We start from the raw sequence: 23,824 nt of genomic DNA, 5'->3' as shown, positions 1-23,824 counted from the left end.
ATCGACTATCTCGTAGAGATCGACTACGACATTTCCCAACTTTTTTGAGGTTAGATTACCTGCGTTGTTTTTGTTTTACGTAAATAAAGTACTCTATTCCAAACTGCTGAATCCAGTGAACTGCATATTGTAATTCTGTTGTTCCAACATCAACCTTGACTATAAAATAACCGCTATTTCCACATTTTTTTTTGGGTTGTTTGTTTTTACTCTTAGCAAATGATTCTGAGCTCCACAACATGTGATTTAATTCGTTTGATAGTAATATTGGATATTTTAATTTTCAAACAAACAAACCACGTCTGCTATTTAGATGCCACCGGATACTTAAACTCTCAAAACGACCAGCGGAATTCCACGACAAATTAGAGTCCCTTTAAGAAATTATTTATTTACAATCGAACGCTCTTAGCCCGTCGAAGTCGTTAACATCGTTTTACACCGACGTTAACGAACAAAAACAGACAACGAAAATAAAAGATTTACGTGATTTAGACGTTAGAAGCCGAGCCCTGGCCCCAATAAACCAAAAAAATCGTGGAAGGGGTTGAGCCGAAGACTGAAATAATAAAAATTAGGCGCCGATTTTTATTATCCTTGAATTTGTAGCTGTAAAAGGTCGGATGCGTCGTAAAGATCATTATCGGTCAATTACTGATCAATAAAATCAGATTATTATAGGGATGCTCGAGCTTTTATGGGCCTTTGTCTTTACGTTTTCATGAGCGACCTTGGAAACGTGTCGGGGACTCCGGGGGCTAACGATTTGGACGATAATTATTGCCCGCAGTCGAAATTCATTTATTTGCAAGAGTTTTAACGTCTGAGGTACGTATGTGGTCAACGTAATGGTTCGAAGAATTTAAGACGATGGGAACGATTCACATTTAAAAAGTAATATTTCCTACCGATGTGCTTAAAAATACAAACTTTTGCTCATGCTGGGCTATTCCTTAACTTGCAGAATATACCATTCTATCAAAATGTTTTTAATGACAGTACCATGCAAGGGAATGACATTTCTATGCACTTTAAAGCTGAGAGTACATGACAGCTTCTTAACGATGATTTTATTTTTGACAAATGTACTTGATCAAATTAAAAATATTACTAAAGTTTTACCAATTTGGTTTATCAAAGAAGAGAGGCCCCCCACAGAAGCTGCCATGTGTTTTTAGCTTAAGGTTGACTTATCTCAGAATGAAAGCAAATATATTTTCAGGAAATCGTACAAAATTATGTTCATACACTGAAAGAAATCGGTGTGAGTTGAGTGAAATTATTACGTACCTTTTCACTCAATATTTAACATTTTATTGAGCATAATATTTGAACTAAAACTGATTCTTTCCACTCAAATATAGGTACCCCTTAAATAAATTCTTCACGTAAACTCGTATTTGGTGCACTTGTACCTAAATCAGCGTAAATGTCCTCATTACTGAGCGATACCACCCTTTTTCATGTCCAGATTCATTGTCTTTGTCTGTTCCCATCATCCCATTAGGTAATCTCGTGATCTCGTGGCATGGTGGATGGCAGTATGGCGTATGGTGTGTTTTGGAGTTGGACAAGTATCGGTTTATCTGGTTCTTCTAGTGAAAATTGTATTTAAATGCAGTGATTTAATTACAATAATTAAAAACAATATAGTCTCGATTAATATTTGGTTAAATAAATGGATAGTTAAATTGTTATCTATAATTACGTATTTGTAAAGTAGAATATAGATTATGGCAATCTATTCGTCCGATCAGTTCACCAATTCCTTTAATCGAGACCTAAAATATTGCCTCTAAAACAGATCTGTGTAGAAACTATTGTGGCAGCTTATTAGTTTATGACTTTAATACAATGATATTTAAATTAAAATTTAAAGAGAATATAAACCAAGTCTGAGTAAAAAATTACTCAGTAATAGTTAAATTTAAATCATATTCGAGAAAAAGGCAACGCTAAATTGGTTTTATATACTCAGAATAGTCAAAAGTCACTCAGTTGATAGTTAGCATTTCTGATGCAATAATTTCACTCAGTTGTACTCATATTAATAGAGTGAAAATTTCACTCAATCGGATGTGGACAGGAATTGATACAATATTGAGTGAAATTGAGTGAAATTAGAGTGAATTTTTTTTCAATGTATAATTCTTTATTTTAATGTTCAGGGAATGACAACTCCATCAATTCTAAGTTCAAAGGAACTGAGTTCGATTTCGAGTTCGAAAAGACAAATTGAAATTATTTGAACATTCGTCAAAATTTTCAACTTCTTTAGACGATATCCAACCTATTTACTGTTCTAGGACTTTTTAGAACCATTTTATATGAATATTTTCTATAACATTCAATTTATTTTTTAATATAGAATAATGCTGGATATATACCTTTACTTTTTATTCAAAATAAGCCAGTAACACATTTTCCGAGTACACCACTTTTTTAAGTCATTTTATGAGCTGTTTCATAACTATATTGTTTAGTAAATTTTTGATGGATAAAGTTTGATCAGGGTTGCCAATGGGTAATTATTAGAACAGCAGATATTTTATACTTCTTGACGATATTTTGGAGAGAGGTGTTTCCTTGCAATTTGCAGACAAAACAGATATTGTTACCTTGTTTCAAGTAGAATGCACTAATGCAGATAATGTTGCAGAAATTATATAATATATTGACAGTGAATTCATGAACAATTTGAGTCATAGAAAATTAACACTAATTTTTCTTTATAACAGAATTTATCAACAGGGCAGGTATAACAAATACATATGTCGACCAAAACTAATTGATTGTTGATACTTTGGTTTCTGTGATTATTTAATAATAATAATAATAATAATAATAATAATAATAATAATAATAATAATAATAATAATAATAATAATAATGCAGAAAAAATAAATCATATAAATATTTGAAGCTTTTAACACCCTGTCTTCGTAGGGAAGCATCCTATCTAAAATTTTTATAGGGCAAAAGTTGATTATTTTTATCGGTAGAATACGCCATTAAAGCTTGGCGAAACTTATCATTAACACCCTGTATACAGGGTCATTCCCATAATATTCTATCCCCCTTATTTCTTTTACCATTCTATCTAGGGGAACATGGTAAGGACAAAAGTTTTACGAAATTTTCTTATATTTTTACAACAATTTCTAAATTTATTTTTATTTTACAATTTATAAAGGAAAAGTTGACTGTTGTTTTTTGAAAATATAAACCAAGCTATTGTTTTTTTATGCAACACCCTATTTGTCGTTTTTTTGGATTTGCCTACTATTTCTGATTACAATGATACACACATATTATACTCGTATATTTGTAGTGATAGTTTGCACAATACCTATTGTAACCTGAGGGGTTATTTCTTTAAATTTGGAATGACTTTATACATTATTAAATTAACCTGAGACTCTAAAACTAAGTAGACTGCTCAATGTGGAACCCAAGGAAAAACTGCCTTTTTTTCGAGATCTCTCCTGAATTCGGCACCTTGCTTCGACACACCCATTCCTTGGGTCCAGACGTTTCTGTTCTTATCTTACTGGCGGCAACCCTGAATATCGGGACGGTTTGGCATCACTATGTCATGTTAATAGTTATCTAATGGACTGAATTTATATTTATACAAATAATTCTGTGACTAACTGGACTTACAAGTAACCCTAGCCTTCCTCTAGTGACTCCGTGTAGCAATACGGGACCGATTAGTCAATCTCATTTAATCTATTCTTATAGCTTGGAAAATCCGCCTAAAAACCAGCTATTTGATCTATTATTATTTTTCGAACAACTTCTAACAACTTATTCTTGGAATTCCTACGTCCTTTGGAATGCTTGAAATATCGATTTTTCTCTTTATACCAGTTGCTCAACACGTGGCCTCGACAGTCTAAGTGAACTTGTTCAAAAATACTGTTAAATTTCATAAAGCCTTCTACGAAGGAGAAACATTTTTTTCGAAAAATGTGCATTATTAAAAGCCGCTCGGGAATGCGCTCTTTTTGTATTAAAAAATAGAGCTTATTTTTACGGTAATTAAAAAAATATATCGCCTACGCCTTTGTTCGCAATATTAATTCATTAACTTTTGGAATTGTTAAATCTAAAATGTTTAATGAGTTACTGTTTCCAGAGTATATTTAATTATTAACATGCAAATTATTTAAACTAATGTTTAGCTTATTCAGTTCAACCAAATTACCATTCCAAGAAATTAATCTATTATTATCAGCATATCCATATATTTATATCAACATAAAGGTTCACTTTTTTAATTAACATTCAAAAAAACTATCGATTCCAAATAATTCATAATAATATCGGAAAGTAAAGGTGCTAATGGACTATCCATTTTGTTCATAAATTTTATAATTAGAAACAAAAAAAAATGATGAAGATAAATTTTAAGCAAGCCGGAAACACAATTTGTAAGATCATCTGATTAATTAGAAACAATCGGTATACAGGGTGCCTCTGAAATAAGTGCGTTTCTTGAAAGAGTGATAGAGAGCCCGAAAATGATCAACTTTTCTTAAGCAACTGTTGGTCTAAATGCTTCTGTTTTCGAGAAAATTAATTAAGAAAATTAACCATAAATGTAAATCCCTGTGCACCTTGTGCATGTGCGTTGTGTGTTGCAGTATTACTTAGCCGGCGTATAAAATGTTTATTTGTTTGATGCAAATCCTCACGTTGTACAAATAAATAACGCACCTAATTGGACATTTTTTTTTGTAAATCAGATAAATCATATAATCTTGGTAAACTGACGTTCACTGGTAATAATAAATTAATGTCGATTTACCAAGAATGTAGTTGTTTAACTTGTTTTTTACAAGTCATTTGAAAATATTTGTTTTATTGTTTGTCTGGAAGTTTTACCCTGATGATGGCGTAATAGCTGAAATTAATACGAAAGAAACAATTTTTCTACTGAATTAAAAAATACTCTAATATACATATCCCAGTACGCTGTTGAGTATTACAAGGTTTTTCATCAAAAAATTTTTAGAGACCGTGTCTATACAGGGTGTTAGAAGTTCGATTGCCTTAATTTTAACAGACGACAGAATACATTAAAATAAACAAAAAAACCTTATATAGATGGGTCCTACACACAACCACTTTCGAGAACAAAAATTATCAAAATCTCCAACTTGATGTACAAAAGTTCGATTAATTAAGGAATAATAGAATACCATAAAATACAATTTTTATCACTTTTTTGAACTTATTTATGCTTAATTCTAAAAAATAACTAGTGTTGCAATAAATTTAAAATTCGATAAAATTCATATCGAGCAATATGGCAACGGCGCGGCGGTTTATTAACTCGAGGTAGAATACTAAAGTGTTCATTAATCACCAATGCGCAATTCAGTTGGTATCTGGATTCGACCGTGTCGGAGTGTTTTTTGCTTACCACTATTTCCTTTTCTTGAGGTGTTTTCTAGCGAGTGCGCGGATTCGAAGGTGTCGTGCGTCCATCGAAAATGGTGGTGGACATTTTGAGCATATGTTGTAGATTGTTTTGTACTTGTGCGTTTAAAAATTACAGAATTTTGTTTTTTGGTAAGTACCTAACTTATTTTTAATACATATGATTATTTGGACCACGTGAATCTTTGGGTAATTTAATTTACATATTTTTCTAATACGTCATTTGATTAAAAGTAAACTTCATGTTTTAAGAGATTCATAAATACTAAAATTTTAGCTAAAATTTAAGCACACTATCTTCGTACTACATGATCGATACATTTTATTTTATTTATTTAAAAACTGGAAAACAATCGTCTTGAAATTTACTAAATGTTTCACAATAATAGTTGTTTACATTTTTTCTGTAGGACAAGTCTGCCGCGTGTATACCTGGTGTACATCAGCAGTTTAAACGTTGTTGTCACGTTGTGATGAAACTCCCCAGTATTAATACTCGCTGTATTTTGAAAACTGTTAATCTTACGACCCTATAATATACAACTTTATTGTCCATTTATGGTTACTCTATCTCATACTGAAGTAATGGCAGTCAAACTTCTTACACCCTGTATATTTTCCATATCTCTTCAATTACTTTTTACACAAAAACTGGTACATTTTCTGAACATCGAAAGAATGTTAATTCAGTACTTAAATATCATGACATTCGTTTTCCAATTTTTGCCAAAGTTTTCGAAATTTATCTATCCTTGTATAAAACCCAAGATCATAAAACCTTTATTACGTACTTAATAATTTCATGTAAAATGTATAGATACATAATTACTAAATTCAACCATGCACTTCGTTAGAATAGCAACGAATTCAATTCAAAACATGGGTAAATATTTCCCCTATGCTTTAATAACGAATAATATTCATATTTACCCAAATACCATATGAAAATAGTATTTACGCTGCTACTTCGGTTTCCATCTAGAGCGCTATGTTTGTTTTAGAGCAAATCTCGCTAATCCAATTTACCGGCACGCATAAGATGGATGCTTGAATCAGGAATTCCCCGAATAAACAAAACTAAATATTTGATGTACCAAAACAGCGGGAGTGAGAAGCGCTTGCCTAAGTAGATAAGTAACATTTTCTCGAGATATTAATGTTTCATCTAATGCTAATTACAATTTATTCTGCCTGAGAGACCGCCAAAAGCTATATCTATATTATCATATCTGTTTGCGTTTGCTCGTTCATAGTCGCGGGGCATCATGAATTTACTTTGAAATTAATATTATTCAGTTAGTAAGTGGTTTAGATTTTGAGAAACTGATATGTTTTGCCTAAGTTTATACAGAAGCATAAAATATAAATACATGCGTTAATTTGAAATAAAATATAACAATAATAGGGCGTTGGCTTAGTTTTTCAAAACATGCAATTCTTAGGGTGCTTTCAAATGTTACAGCTACTGTCAAAATAAGTCGTGAGTCCACAAATGCTTAGTTTTCGATATACAGGATGTTAAACTTTTCATTTTTTTTATTTTTTAGGAATAATTTCCAAACAAATTTAAATGCTGGCATAAAACTTGGGGAAACGGTTTTTTTTAGGATGCTAAATTTAAATATGTCATTGGTTTTGACGCTGCTTGTAGAGGGCGCCACCTATAAGGGTACGCTTGAATTAAATTGGCCCTAAATTTTTTGCTATCCTGTACACTGACGTTTCGTATTAGTTCAATTATTCCCCTATCAATTTTAAGCAAAAAAGGTATACTTGGTCGAAATCTCTGAGGCCAACCGTTTCCCAGATATTGGCTGGTGAGGAGTTAAATGTACACCATATTTTCAAATTTTATTAACTATTTACTGTGGAAAATTTTAAAATTTATCCACCATCTAATCAATAATGCATTGATCTTGAATTTTAGCTCTTTACATTTTTTTCATACAAACATACTAACCGTTTTCGGGAAAATCACTGCTGACTATAATAAGATCATATTCGATGCAAAGTAAGAAATCACTGTTTGTCAAGGGATCCAGTGCAATACGATTTTAAGGGGTTTAGAAATTGACTAATTTCTTTATGTATTATGAAGGGATGAAGGGATCAATTCATGTCTGGCACCACTGTTCCTGCAATAATTCCTTTATTCTAACAAACTATTTATTTTAAATGTAATTTATTATAAATCCAATTCGTTTTTTAAATTCCACATATGTACTAAATTTTACCCCTGTACGCTCCACCGCTGTTTACTTGTTTTTCGGAGGCGGTCTCTGATTTGCGACCAAGTTCGTCAGATTAATATTTGACGCATAACAGATAACTTTGTACACTCGACTTGGGCGACTACATACTATCAGAACACAATGCGTATGATGCGGTATCTCAGCATCCTAAAAATGATGACACGATTTTCCTTTGATAAAAGGCCGACAATTTTTTGCTCTACTTTGCGTCGAATACGATCCTACTATAGTGACAATACTACCGTAATAATTGTGTGTAATTATGTCGGGCGTAGTTAGTACTAAAAAATAGCACACAATTAACTAAAGACTAAAAAAGAAAACAAAGCAATTTACCGGTAAGTTGATATAAAATTATGTAAACATGTAACATGTAAAAACTATTCAAGTGGAAAGATATATTTTTTGGTATAGAAAAGAATTTTATGAAAGTAAAGGAGTTCTAAAAATACCTATTTAAGGGGTCGATTTAGTATGTATATTTTTACCGTGTAACAGAGCTTCAGATGAGGACACAAATCATCGAAGAAACTAACATAATTGAATATTATTATACATCAATGTATTCGCAATGGTTCCCGCTAGTGAGTGAGATAAATTTCAATGCTCATGAGAACAGAAGAATAATTTAAATAAATGCCAAAGTACCTCAATTTTAACGATACTGTTAGTTTGTCAATATATTGAATTTACGACGGAACTAGGTCAGGCACAATAACCAAACTACTTCACTCACTAGAACGGACACTTAGGATCATTTGTATTTAATTTTCAGATTAATATTTATTAACAATTCTATAATTTGTGTCCTCAAGCAAAATGACAACATTTTACACACGACTCCATGTTTATTATATATGTAAACCAGAATTTTAGGGATTCTAAGATATTCTAAGTATAATTAGTTTATATACTCTGTCACAGGTGTCGCTACCCTTGAAAATGAAAGTGAAAACACAGAGTTGGTTTAGTTTAAAATGCGTGGTACAATAAAGCATAATGGTCTAATATTATCTTTGATATATAAATATGGGTAATTTTTTAAAAGTACCTAAGTAATAAGATTTTGTAAAGCTTAAGTAGTACGAAAATATAACGCATAAAAAACCAATAATATGTACTAATTTTTCTTTATTAAGAATAAAGATTAAATTTTACGTACAGGGTGTCCCACATAAAATCGTTATTTATGTTTAAATAAATTTACAGCTTAAAAATTAGCCTGGCTCAGATAGATTTCTTCTTCAATTTACAAATCTACAAATCTTCAAGCTACTTACCGGTAAGAAGGAAACCACTGGATATGTAATGAAAAAAGTTACGACCAAAAAAGTAATAGATTCTAGAATATGAATATAACTAACAAGATTTTAATTTCATATTGTCTTGACAATCAACTTTTGCTTATTTTTAGTCACTTACTATCGAAATAAATGAAATAGAAACTGATATTAAGAAAACGTAGGGGCAAAAAATTTGAAATTTCGACCATATATAGCCTCACTATTACTCTATTGTGTGCTAAAATTTCAGTTGGTTTCGTTATCCCATTTTTTAGTTATTAATGAAAATGTTGAAAAAATCACGGTTTTCTGCATATAAAATTATTGATACCTCTCACTTTAACTCGTCGTAATTTTTTTGTTAACTGATAAAAAAATTCCGATTTTTACTGACGATAAGTCGAACTATTGTCTTTAATACTTACTGTAAAGGTAATTTGTCTCAAAAGGTCTTTTTTTATTTTTAAGTAAAACAGAAGGGAGTGCTATCTCCGTAAATATGGCGTTCTTTAAAAAAAGAAAAAAACTGACATAGGTAGCAAATAACTGTAAACAACAATTTGAAAAAATATGTTAAAATAATACAGTTATAAATATGATATTCTTAAAAACAGTGTCGGAATGGTCAATTGCGTTCACGGTCCGATGCAGAGTATACAGTATAGCCTTTATAACTGTATTATTTTAACAAATTTTTTCAGATTGTTGTTTACGGAGATTGCATCCCCTTCTGTTTTGCTTAAAAATAAAAAAAGAGCTTTCGAGACAAATGACCTTCACAGTACTAAAGACGATAGTGCGACTTATAGTCAGTAAAATTAGAATTATTTTTGTCTAATTTTTTTCCCGTTATTTTATCATCTTCTAGGTTGAAAAAAAATCTCGATTCTGAAAATTTCAAATCGATATTTTAATTCCTAAAGGTCACTCATAATTATTTTAATTTTCAAAGTAGTGTAGGTAGGTACCTACGTTTTCAAGCGACCTCTAAAAAATAAATATCGACGAAGTAACAATTTTTTTTCATTGGGTTTGATCAACAAAATAATAGAAATTAATCACGAGACACTTAATTAATTGTCTCGAGGCAAAATCTACTACTATCTACTACCGCACTGTGAGTATCAAATATTTATAATTTTTTAATTTTTTTTTAATTTTTTATTTTTTAGAGGTCGCTCAACTGAAAATTAAAATAATTATGAGTGACCTTTAGAAATTAAAATATCGATTTGAAATTTTCAGAATCGAGATTTTTTTCAACCTAGAAAATGATAAAATAACTGGAAAAAAATTAAACAAAAAAAATTCAATATTTGACGATTTTGGAAATTTTTAAAAATCTTGAGCGACCTTTAAAAAAATTTTTTTGAGCTGATTTTTTGAGGGGGCTCTTAAAACATGATAAACTAACATATTTTCAGAAGAGACACGAAAAAAAATAGTTTTTTTTTGGACCACCCTACTATACATATTATTCTCCAAACGTAATTAGTAGCAAGTTTCTATATATTTTAGTAACTAGGCAGTGTTTTTTAAATTAATACGACTCGCCAAAGTAAAAAAATAATTCAAGTTATATCATTTTTACTGAAAATAGCGGGTAATTTACGTATCGGATTGTTAACGTGAAAATATAAACATTAGACTGTTGACTATTCCTGTTATACGTTTTTTAAGCTTTTGAAGAAGAAACTACATGGAATTTTAAAAATTATATCTGCTTTTATAATAAAGGAATGGTAATTCTAAGATTGTTTAAGCTGATTAACTAAAAATTATTGCCTACTTAATAAAAAAATTATTATTGTCCTCGATAATCTATTAATGATTAATAAAATCTTTATTCTCTTTCCTTATAAGTCTGTATGTACACAAATTGGAGCCGTTCCTGAACAATCGGACGCGAGGCCAGTTAAAATATAGGTCCAGCGTAAACTATTAAACAACACACCTTGAAGCGTTGGCCGCTAGAGCAAGAGCAGCACTTGCCGGGGTACCGTGACTCACGGTGGGCGATATTTTTTGTACAAAATTAATAAAAAAAGCAATTAGTAATAAATTATGTATTCAGGTCAGCATCTCAGCTTTATCAGCACGTGTTATTTCAATTGTATCTGATCATAGGGAAAGTTAAATAACGAACAATAATTTCTTTTACTAAAAAAATATAAACAATAATGTAATTCACTATATACAAATTTGTATATGTATAAAAACGTTTAAAATAAATATTAATAAACAAAAGGTAATAAGTATTAAACAGTACGTATAAATAAAACGAAAGCCAGAAGACTCAATTTATGTTTGATTTAATCTTCATACTGATTGCATGTACCATTTGATATAGTAAATAGTAAAACATTTCATTCCTACTGGAATAAATACAACACCAAGTAAAGGAAGTAGATTATTTAATTATGCAATTACATACATCAGTAAGCAACGATGCGTAAAACAATTTACGTGTTTCACAATGATACAATGATAAATCTTATAATCTTCTTCACTTTATTTTATGATAATGATCCGCACGCCTTTGGTGCGCAGCCAATTATGACAGCGCTCTAACAATAAGTACAGTATTGCAGTACATTCTTTTAGCTAACTTGTTGTGAGTAATGTAGTATTATTCTACCCTGGTTGGTTTCTTCAAATGAATAAATAGATATGTAATTTCTAGATTCTTCATAAATTTAAATAGAAATGTTTTTATTAGAAGATGTACTCGTATCTGTAACTCTACCCTAGTACGCCTTTACTAATATTTGCCTTCGGGGCTTGACGTCCTCGGTTAAATTATCTGAAACCCATTTATGTGGGTAGGTTTTGTCGATAGGCCTGTTTTGATATTCCTCGCCACACTCGTCGACATTTGCATTCCTAATAGGGACATATTTTTTTGGTGGGTTTAATTTATCGGAATAAACGTTGGCGAAGGTAATTTATCGGCAAAAGAACAGGTTCGTTGAGATTTCCACCGTTTCTCCCGCAGAAATATCTGAATTTGGGTAATTCCAATTTGTGCTATTTTGTGGGAATGCTAATGTATACATTCCACTTTTAAGCCAACATCGGAGATGTATGAGGAATCTAAATTGAGGTTAAAATATTCCTATAAATGTACATATTTTTGTATTGGCCGTACGAATTACTTATTAAAATTTGGATTCGTGTTTAAACAATCAAGTCTTTTATTAATTCAGAATGTACAATAGTACAATTTTCTAAAAGAGGTAAATAAAAATAGATGTTATCTCTTTTCGATAGGATGCACTGTTTTCGGGATAATTGCAAACAAACTCTTCTTGGCAGAGTGCACATGGCAATAGAATATTTAACGACACACACACTTGACAAGAAAAAATTATTATATTGTATTGTATCTACTTTCCTATAATTGAAAAATATAAAAATAATTGTGTGGTTCAATCAGAGATTGAGAAATATGAGGGGAAAAGTAAATGCGCAGAAAAGAAAGTTTAACAACACTAAATCAAATAAAGATTGGATATCTTACAATATAATTAGGAAAGAGTATAGAAAAGCACTAAAGCAAGAGAAGGGTAGCAGATTCAGTAACATAATAAATAATGCCAAGAATAAGAGTAAAATGGCATGGAAATTAGTTAATAATGAAATTAACACACAAATAAATACTAATTCTAAGACAAATATAAATTGTAATGAGTTTAATATATATTTTGTAAATATATCTGAACGTATTATAAACAGTATAAACAATGATGCACCGCTACCTATGTCTTTTCTAAATTCTTGTAATAAACCCTCTTCATCTTTCTTTATGATGCCAATTTTGCCGTCAGATGTAAAGTACGCAATTATTAATCTTAAACATACATCCTGTCTAGATTATTATTATGGATTAAACAGTGCTATGTTGAAAGGATCTGGACATTCTCTGATTAAACCGCTCACTATGCTATTTAATAAATGTATAGAAGAGGGGCAATTGGCCTGATTCCTTGAAAATCACAAAAATTATTCCAGTCTTCAAGAAGTGACGTTGATAATTATCGACCCATAGCAATTGTTCCAATTATTGGCAAAATATTTGAAATATTAATTAAAGAGAGGCTCATCTCTTACAGTGAAAGCAATGCAATCTTCAACGATACTCAATATGGTTTTAGGAAAAAAAAATCTACACTTAGGGCACTAATGGCCCTAATTGAGGATGCAGTCCAGGGTCTTGAAGGAGGTTCACACATTTCTTACAATGTGTGACCTTACAATTGCGATTGCGTCATTATTGATGTGTTGCTGTCTAAATTAGAGTACTACAGTATTAGAGGGAGATCGCTTCCTTTGCTTTCCTCCTATTTATCTAATCGAAAACAATATGTTGTTGTGAAGGTAAGGATTCAGACCAATTGCCCATTAAAAATGGAGTTCCCCAGGGGTCGGTATTGGGACCGATACTATTTTTATATTATATTAATGATTTATCAGCAACTCTAAATGGTAAGTATATTATATTCGCTGATGACATCACAATTATAGACAGAGGTAAATAAATGTGAGCGGTGATAGTCTGAATAAAGCTAAACTGTGGTTCACTGCTAACATGCTAAAGTTAAGCGAAAACAAAACACAATGTTTACAAATAAACTCAGACAGATGGGTTGATAAATCTGAGCCAGTAAAACTTGTGGGAATTGTTTTAGATACTTTCCTCAATTGGATATCCTATACAGACTATCTCTGCTCAAAACTAACCTCGCAGGTTTTTGTGTTAAGGCATCTAAAACAGTGTTTGAATAACCATGTATTGAAGGTGGTGTATTATGCGGATGTGCATTCTCATTCAACATATGGTGTACTGCTCTGGGGAAACTCGGTGAAAGCAGATAGAGTGTTTGCCTATCAAAAGGTGGCTGTGAGGGTTCTTCGGGGGGGGGGCGTCATTTGATGCTCCATGCAGACCTATATTTCTCGAATTGGGCATACTTCCGCTGCCTTGTATCTACATTCTTGAAACACTTAAAGAAATACGTCGAAATTTAAATAAATTTCGAACACATACAAATGATCATAATTATGATACAAGGTTTGCGGAAAATTTAATTCAGCCGTATTCCCGAATCCGTACAACTAAGCTTAACAAATTGGATATAAATTTGTATAATAAACTAATTATTACATTCAGACAAAGAATATGTACTTTAATCAATTTGTTAAACTTGCTAAAGGTGAGTTACTCAAGAAATGTTTCTACACAGTAAATGAATATATCGATTATTTAAATGGATGTGACTGTAGATCTACCACCTAAATTTATGACTTCAAATGTACTAATGTATGTAACCGTGGTCAATAAACTAACTATTAACAGCCCCTGAAAAGAAATATTTTCTCTTAAATTAAAAAAACTCAAATCAATTCTTTTCCGAGTGTTCTTATAAAAAAGTACGTTGTTTTTGTTTTATGAACAAAAAATACTTTTATTTTATGTTCAGATATACAGGGTATTAGAAGTTTGACTCCCTTAATTTTAACAAACGATGAATACATTAAAATAAACAAAAAACCTTATATAACGTGGGTTCTAAACTCAACCATTTCCGAGAAAAAAATTATCAAAATCTACAACTTGATATACAAAAGTTCGATTAATTAAGGAATATTGACATAACAGCGTGCACAGAATACCATAAAATACAATGTTTATCACTTTTTTTGAACTTCTTTATGTTTAATTCTAAAAAATAATTAGCGTTGTAATAAATTTAAAATTCGATAAAATTCATATCGGACAATGCGACAACAGCGCGGCGGGTAACACGAGGTATTAAGCTGTCCAGCAATACGCAATTCAGTTGCTATCTGGAATTGGACCGTGTCTGAGTGTTTTTTGCGTACCACTATATCATTTTCTTGAGGTGTTTCCCCTTGCATTTTTAAAATGATTACCATACGTGAGCGTGAATATAACGATATGTTATTAATTTATGGGGAGGCTTGCCGCAATTAATTCTGCTAGAGCTCGACACATTTACCGTCGACGTTTTCCCCACCGGCATGTCCCTAACAGAAGAATATTCGTTAAAGTTTCACAACGCCTTCTTGAAATTGGTAGTGTGGTTCCTCGTCCTGAAAATCATGGCCCAAACCGACAAGTGGATGTCAATATGGAAGAACAAATTTTAGACATTGTTGAAAGAGAGTTCAGGCATAGTACTCGAAGCATGGCTCGAGAAGTCGCAGTGTCTCACTGGACTGTCCATAGGACTCTACGAGAGCAGTTGTTATATGCGTATAATCTACAGAGGGTTCAAGAATTATCAGCTGCAGATTTCGCCCCTCGGTTAAATTTTTGTAAACGGCTTCTATCTAAAACTGACCGCAACCCCCATTTTATTTCAAGAATTTTGGCTACGGATAAGGCATGATTTACTAGAAATGGCATTTTTAATTCACATAATTTTCATAACTGGGCAGAACAAAGTCCACTATCATACATAGATCAAATGTCCAGCATCGTTTTTCGATTAAATGTTTGGTGTGGAATATTAGGAGACAATCTAGGACCTTTTATCTTACCAAGCAGATTGAGGCATATTTGAGTTTTTTGCAGAATGTTTTTCCGGAATTGCTGGAAGAAATACATTTGGACGTAAGAGTAAATATGTGGTTCATGCATGATGGGGCACCTGCACATGCAAGTCGAGCATAGTTCAATATATAAATGATCGTCGGCCAGCCCGTTCACTAGATCTAAATCCATTGTCACTTAAAACAGTCACTTACTTCACCAGTCTGTGATACCAGATTAACATTTTGTAGATGGATTTTGAGAGAAGTAGCTGATAATCCTAACTAACCAGAATCTACTTGCTACTGTTGAAGCCAGACATCCAACGCTTTAATTGAAATGTCTCAATTAGCACGCTGGGAGGTAGGTTAATAGGACCTGTTTTTCTATGTTGCCCTAACTCAAAGTATTAGAAATTATAAGTAAGAAATAAAAATAAATAAAACAAGTATAACATCGGAGAAAATTGTATTGAACATACGAGTATTAATGAACGAGTCAAATAATTCTGTTATGGAAAAAAAATATTAATTTGTTATTTATTCTTTAACTAAATTTAAATTAATGGAATGATTGAGCCTGCAGATTATTGTATATTTTTCCAAATCTGAAATCAAACTGAACAAGGCCACACTATTTTCTTTTTTCCGCGTTGGTTCTTGCTCGATACTTGCTCTTTTTCAGAGTGACTGCCAAATATTCGATTTCGCCTAAATAAGGAGTGGAAAATATAATTGAAATCCGCCGAGCCTAGAAGGACATATTCATCTTTTAATAAAATCCAGTGTCCCTCAAAAATAGATTTCAGATCTTGAAAGATATCATCTCTATGCTTGGAGGACAAAAACTGCTCCATATGAAGAAACAGTCCTTGTTCGCCCCTTCATACATTTATTTTCCTCATAGGTTAATTTTTTTTATAAAAGCAATTTTTTTCATTGACTTCAAAAGGTATATGATTTTTCTCTGCAGGAAGAAATTCAATGCATTCAGTTCTTCAAGCTCACTGGCCTTCGTTGAACTCGTCTACTGCAGCTTTGGTGATTGAAAGCGGCTAGGAGCTTTGTAGAAAGTTTTTTAGGAAATTTTTGTAAACCTTGATAAAAATTTCGTTTCCAGCACTACGTTTTCTGCTTCATGAGGATAGTCGTCTGGGTTTCCTCGAACATGTAAATCTACTTTTTCTGGGGTTGGTACCGTATAGGTCTGTTCGAGACGGCCTTGTGGGTCAGATTTGAAAGTGGAGTGAATTTTCGAAATAGATCGAAGATACAATTTAATGTTTTGAATCTGGCAATGTTAAAAAGCTTTAAAATTATAAAAAATAAGTTACGCCTTTAATGGGAATGAAATATTTACCTAAAACTACTATGACGAAATTTTAAAGTGTTGATTACAGCAGCCCAGCATTTCCCGCTGTTCAATGTTTATTTTTGTTTACCGTTATCATTTAATTAAAATGTCTCCCCGCCCAACTCCGGAAATAACATAAATTTCCCGCCAAATAATATATCGCCCACATCCGCGCGCACCTATTTAGCTAAAAGATAAAATTAATCCCTCAAAGTAGGACCCGTCCTGAGGTCCTTTGTTCTTTTCGAGCGCTCGGCGAAGCCTGGAATCGGAGCGGGCGTCGTCGTCGTAGGCGTCTCCCCTCCTTATTTATTTGTTTGTTACCTGGTCTGAGACGTAACAAGCCACAATGGGGAGCTAGATTGTCACGACGGGCGGCCCGCCTGTGTCAGGGATTTCGCTTCATATTTATTTTTGGTCCTGCAATGTCATTGTGCATCGGAGGCGGCCGGGATAGGAGGAGGTGGCAGACGCGATTGCCTGGAACGGGAGGGGATGTAGAAGATTGTAGTAGATGGTGGTAGAAGTGCCATTTCTATAAACATTGTTGTCAGCAGATGTCATAAGTATACACAAAAAAAAATGAGCATGATATTAATGACTATTGATAATAATTAGTCTCGACGAAACATAATACAATGATTTTGTACTAACTAACTCTACTAACTTTAGAAATTGCCATTATACAGGGTGATTCACAACTTATCCAAAAAAAATTGGGAATAGATGCGGCATGAGCAATGGAGTCAATATTGTAAAAAAAATTTTTTAAAATCCTTATAGTTTCTGAGAAAAAAATTATTGAAGTTATAGCAAATGAAACCACTACATAGCTGGACAACTGTAGTCTCTAGCGTCATTCGCAATACACGTGGAGAGCCATGTGACTCCTAATACTGAAATCCGTCGTTGCGGTAGTTTTTACCTGTTATCTGTTGTCTCCGCAACCGTTACTTTGCAGACCCATGTTTATTAAGACTTTTCTGCTTATTTTGGTTCATACTATTACCTCCTGAAATATTTTACACTCTTTTTTTAACACCCTGTAGATATATTGGTATTTATTCTACCCTGCTTAAACATTATTTTGTCTTCACATACTAGTATTTATATTGTACAACTAGGCGAATATCTAACGCTCTACAACCTTACTGTTAATCGTCAACTGATTGTAGATCAGATATGTTACACGCTGCAAATTGAGAGATTAAAGTTGTCGTTTTTAATGGTGTATATATTATTAGAGCTCTTATTGGTACCTTTTTCCCGTTTTTTTTGCAACCACATTTAAGGTATTAACATCAGTGGCTCCTCTCCAGCCTTCCTGGATACTGACCATCGGGTTGTAAAACGGGTGGCGCCTTTATAAACGTTTTAACCGATATCAACCCACTCCCATCTCTGCTGAGCTAGGGCCAACCCTATGGCTGGAGAAGAGAACTGATAGTTCTTTTAATTGTAAAACCACCCGTCGCGTGGCAGCACTGCGTTTGGAGCGTACGGTAGACACAAGTAAAGTGTTTTCTCTGGCGCGTCAGTCGTATGCGATCTTTGGTAGAAAGCAATTGATATTTATTAATAATAAAAATAAGATTTGGGTTATGGGTGATGAAAAAAACCTTTTATTACATCTATTGTTGGAAGAAATCGACGAAGAGGAGGAGATAATATTGTTGCAGCAAGATGGTGACGAAGGAAATGCAGAAGTCCATCTCATATTTCAGAGAAGAACTAAAGAAGGTTATTTCAGGATCCTAATCAATGAACATTTATTAAAGGATGAGAAAAAATTTCGCGATTTCTTTAGGCTGAATATTGCTCATTGTCAGTTTCATAATATTTTGGATCTAATAAATGAAGATATCAAATCAAATTTCACCAGTTTCTCATTTTCTAAAAACGAAAATAGCACTTTCGCGCTATCATGTACATACATGTAGACATTCAACTGACAGCAAACAATTGTCCGAAATGCGAAGACGGTTTTCGGTTGCGTCTATACTGGTGTAGAAGAGGTACCAGTCATAACGACAAACAGACGAAAGGAACCGATTCAATATAAATTTCATTGTAGCAGTGTACTAGGAAACGTACCTTTACGCTTCCAGTTATACCGGAAGTGGACGTCATCTTCGTTATAAATAAATAATAAATTTAGAAAGTCAGCATTTGAATAAATGTTAACGTTTTCCATTCTTTAACAATAAATAATACTCTGAGGGTTGCTTTCGCTGTACATCAAGAATAAAACGCTCTCTCAACGGTACAAATAAACTATTTTTATTGAAAACTAAGCTTGTGTAGAAAAAGTAATGTTGGTGGTTTGAGGGTTTGCTGGAGAGTGCCTTGTGGTTGAAGTCGGTCGTAGGTAGCTTGGTAGTCGGTGGCAGAAGTCCCTGGTCCTGGCGCCACTCTGCAGGGGTCGGCTTCCGGGAACCCCGGTGCTGAGCTCTTCGTTTGTCCTGCGGGAATGAAGAAATTCTCCGGGTAGGCGTAGATGTTGTCCGTACACCACCTCGGCCGCGGTAGCTTGGTAGTCGATGGCAGAAGTCCCTGGTCCTGGCGCCACTCTGCAGGGGGCGGCTTCCGGGAACCCCGTGGTGCGTCCGGCGGCGTTCTTGACGTTGTGCTTAAAAATGGGTCACTTGCGAACATGTGTACCCACAACTCAAATAAACATTCACTGTATGTGTTAAATTGACAACAATAAACTGGTGACTGATTAGGTGTTTGGTTTGAAGTTCCATTAAAAATTTCACAGCCATCCTCGCAAGAAATTATGCGATATCCGTTGACTTCACGAAAAACAGTAAATACCTTAGAAATCAGAAGAAATACCATTAGAAAGAGAACAAAATTCATTTCATTTAAAAGAAATAAGTTAAGATGGTTTAAAGTTAACTTAATTCGGCATTATATTTCTACCACCCTGTATAAAATTCAAGTCATTTTGAAATTATGGCAGGGAAGCTTAGAGTTTTAGTTATGTCCCCTATAAATTTTATCGCTCTAACTTAATTACATATTATAAAATACACATCTTTTTGAATTAAGCAGTGCTTTTATAATTTTTTTTTTAAAAGACGAAGATGATGTCAACTTCCGATATAACCGCAAGTGTTAGGTGGCCACTATTATTTTAGTTGAGAAGGACATGCCCGAATCTTTGGGTGCTTTAATTACATATTTTTCCAATACGTAACTTGATTAAAAGTTAAGTTCCTGTTTTAAGAAATTCATAATTATTAAAATTCGATACATTCGATACAAAATCGATACATTTTATTTTATTTATTTAAAAACTGGGAAACAATTGTCTTGAAATTTACTAAATGTTTCACAATAATAGCTGTTTACATTTTTTCAGCTGGATCAGCAGGTTAAGCGCTGCTGTCACGTTGTGATGAAACTCCCCAATATTAATACTCGCTGTATTTTGAAAACTGTTAATCCTACGCCCCTGTAATATACAACTTTTTTGTTCATTTATGATTACTCTATCTTATGCTCCAGTCAAACTTCTTACACCCTGTAGTTTTTATAAAAAGCTAAACACAAATTAATAATGACATGTACCTTTTTTCATAGATATTCATCCCCAGGTGCTTTAAATATAAATTAGCCGATTTTTTTCTTTTGCAAATATACCTAATGATTTTTTGGGTTTATAACCATTATTTTTCTGTTCTAAAAATGCTGTGAGTTTAAAAAACTTTGAAATGTGAATGTTTTCCTTTGTAAGAGTGGCTTTTAATATGGAATACTTTTTTGCAGTCAGCTGTTTCTTTGAAATATACCAATAAAACATTTTCCGTTATTTTAACAGCTTTCTTTTTTTCACACCAGGTTTTTATTCAAGTGTATGCATTCATGTACAATCTCTTCGATTTTTCTGGCACCAAATCACCACTTACACTAATTATTGCACCTCTAAGTTAAGGAGGGGTACACACTTCCACCTCTACGGTCACTAAAATGTTTACCCATTCTCCAAATTTATTCACACGTTTTACCTATAACTTTTAGGTAGCACACCTAGTTCTGGATATAGGAAAAATTTGAAGCAGAAGAAGAGGAAAGACTGGATAAGAAGACGAAGGAACTTATTAGGAATACAAAAAAAGAAATGGAAAATATTAGTAGAATCATTAAAAAGGTAGGAGAGGACGATATTCATATTTGTTAAAATACAATAATTTATAAGCAGTGCAATACGGACTTTAAAATAACGTTTATTGATGTTTTAACATTCAATTGCATAGCCATAGAATTTTGACGTTTTTTACGGTTTCTTTAAGAACCGGACGCCTATGATTAAAATCAAGTAATTAATATTGATGACGAAATAAAAGATGAGATGCCATAGTTACAAGATTATCCTTGCTATGTTTCTTTGAATTTTAAGTGAAATTATTATTTGTCTATAAGATTTCTTATAGTAGTGAAAAGATGAGTAAATTGTCTAAAGTTTTATGTAAATATTTGTTTAATTTTTTATAGAATATTTTCTCTAAGTTTTATTCATTTTTTCGCTAACATATCTGTTAATTTGTCTATTAGAATGTATCTTTTATCTTTTATAGTTTTGGGTTAAACAGTAGCAAGTACATATTTTTTTCTTAGGGGGCTAAATGTGACCTTATGACTGCGTTTGATATTCCAAACATGTAAATTTAATTCTCATGACTACCCATTCCATTCCTTTTATTTATATTTTTGTTATCCCACAACTGCGTCCCCAAAGAATAAGCCCGTCTTCCCGTAACAGACCAAACTAAATGAAAACAGTAGTTCCGTAATTGTATTACATGCTTGGAAATTATGAACCGAGTCTTAAGATGTTAGCTCTAAGCTGTTACTGTGTACCTATTAATTGGATCTCCCGCCGGATTTTCTAGTTCGTTACTCGCGACGCGACTCGGCGAGATGCGAAGAAGACAGGTAAAGACTTATTATTCTCACAAATTATTTAAGGGATTAGCGGTGGCGCGGTTACGCCTAAAAGATCGGATTTCAGGCGTAATGACTAGACGGGTAATCCGACGAGGAAGAAATCCAGGAAACCGCCACCCCTTACCGCCAATTAGCGTATTTTTAATGGAATTTCAACAAATACAATGGACAAATTGCGATAAATCCATTTTATGTTTGTAGTTTTGTATTTTATTCCCATGATGGTTAAGAACCCGTTAAAATCTATAGATTGTTTAGATTCGACCTTTAAAAACACATACTGTTGACGACCCCGTTGATACACAGTTAAGTACAGTTTCTCTTATGCCATATTTTTCCAAAATAAATAGTAATAAATTATGATTTACGTAGTCAAAGGCTCCACTGAAATCACAAAAGATAACCCCTGGACATTCGCCGGCTTCAACAAATTCAATGATTTGATTATATTTGATTGCAGATGACGTCGATCTATTCTCACAAAAACCATGTTGGTTCCTAGATAAAATTTTAAATTTATTAACAAATTATAAAAGTCGTTCTAAAAATGCATATTCAAATATTTTGGAGAACCCATATGGAACAGCAACAGTCTATAATTTTCCATTATGGTCGGATCATTATTTTTAAATAGGGGAATAACTTTATTAGGTTTTAAATTTTGCGGAAAAATACCAATTTCAAACGACTTGTTGACTAAATACGTCAGTGGCACTATAATAATATCAATAACCTGTTTTGGGAATCTCATCAGCCCCTGAAGACTTATTATTTTTCAATTTTCGGTTTAATAAAAGTGATAGCTCCTTTGGCGAGATTTTGGCCATAAAATGGCCATAAAAAAACAAAAAAAAACAAGAATCTTGAGACAATGAAGTACCTTGTTGGGATCACTTTTTTCAAACAAATGTTTCATACAAAAGTTGTATAGGGTGATTCACTATATTTTGACCCCCCTTTAACTTTTTTGTTTTAAGGAGTTATAAAAAAATGTAAAATACAAAAGTTGCACGATTTTTTATGAATTTTTCGAAAATGACATTTGAAAAGCAAATGAAGTCCAAACAAAATGGCCGAGGATGTTAACTTTGTTAATTTAAATGGAACACCCTGTATATTTTTACATATTTGGATTGAACGTTCCCTGTCGAGCATAGTCATATAGAGTTTGTTGGGTCCATCTCTAACAATAAGCGAGACACTATGAAAAAAAGGAAAGAATATTTTTTTATTAAGAAAATAAGATATCTTGTAATTGTAAATCCTTACGTAATTGGAAAAAAGGCAGAAATGCCTGAAAGAGGTCTAACAATTACAAGATATTTTCTTAATAAAAAACCGTCTTTTCTTTTTTATTAGTATCTCGCTTATTGTTAGAGAACAAACCTTAATATGACTATGCTCGATAGAGAACGTTCTATCCAAATATGTAAAAATATACAGGGTCTTCCATTTAAATTAACAAAGTTAAGACCCGCGGCCATTTTGTTTGGAATTCATTTGTTTTTCAAATGTCATTTTCGAAAAATTCATTAAAAATCGTGCAACTTTTGTATTTTACATTTTTTTATATCTCTTAAAACAAAAAAGGGGGTCAAAATATAGTAAATCACCCTGTACATGACCTTTAAAAGGCGTTGACCTTGACTTCAATGTCGTTTTAAGATCAAATTCAAAATTTTAAATTTATTTTCGTTCCTTAGTTTTAACAAATGAAATTGATAAAGGAAATGTGGTTATTGACAATTATCTAAATTAACACTTTTAATAATGGGTATGACCCCTCTTGCCCTAATAACATCTCATACGATCAGGCATAGATCTTATCAAGTTCACTATTGTTTCTTGTGGGATGTTATACCACTCTTCTACTGCATCAATAACTTCTGGGCTCGAGGTTGGGGCACGAGGTTTAGAACGAATTCTTCGTTTTAGCTTATCCCATAAATTGGATTTAGGTCGGGACTGCATGCTGGCCA

This window comes from Anoplophora glabripennis, unplaced genomic scaffold (assembly GCF_000390285.2).
Source record: "Anoplophora glabripennis isolate ALB-LARVAE unplaced genomic scaffold, Agla_2.0 scaffold172, whole genome shotgun sequence".
Classification (NCBI taxonomy): domain Eukaryota; kingdom Metazoa; phylum Arthropoda; class Insecta; order Coleoptera; family Cerambycidae; genus Anoplophora; species Anoplophora glabripennis.
Note: the sequence above shows the minus strand (reverse complement) of the source record.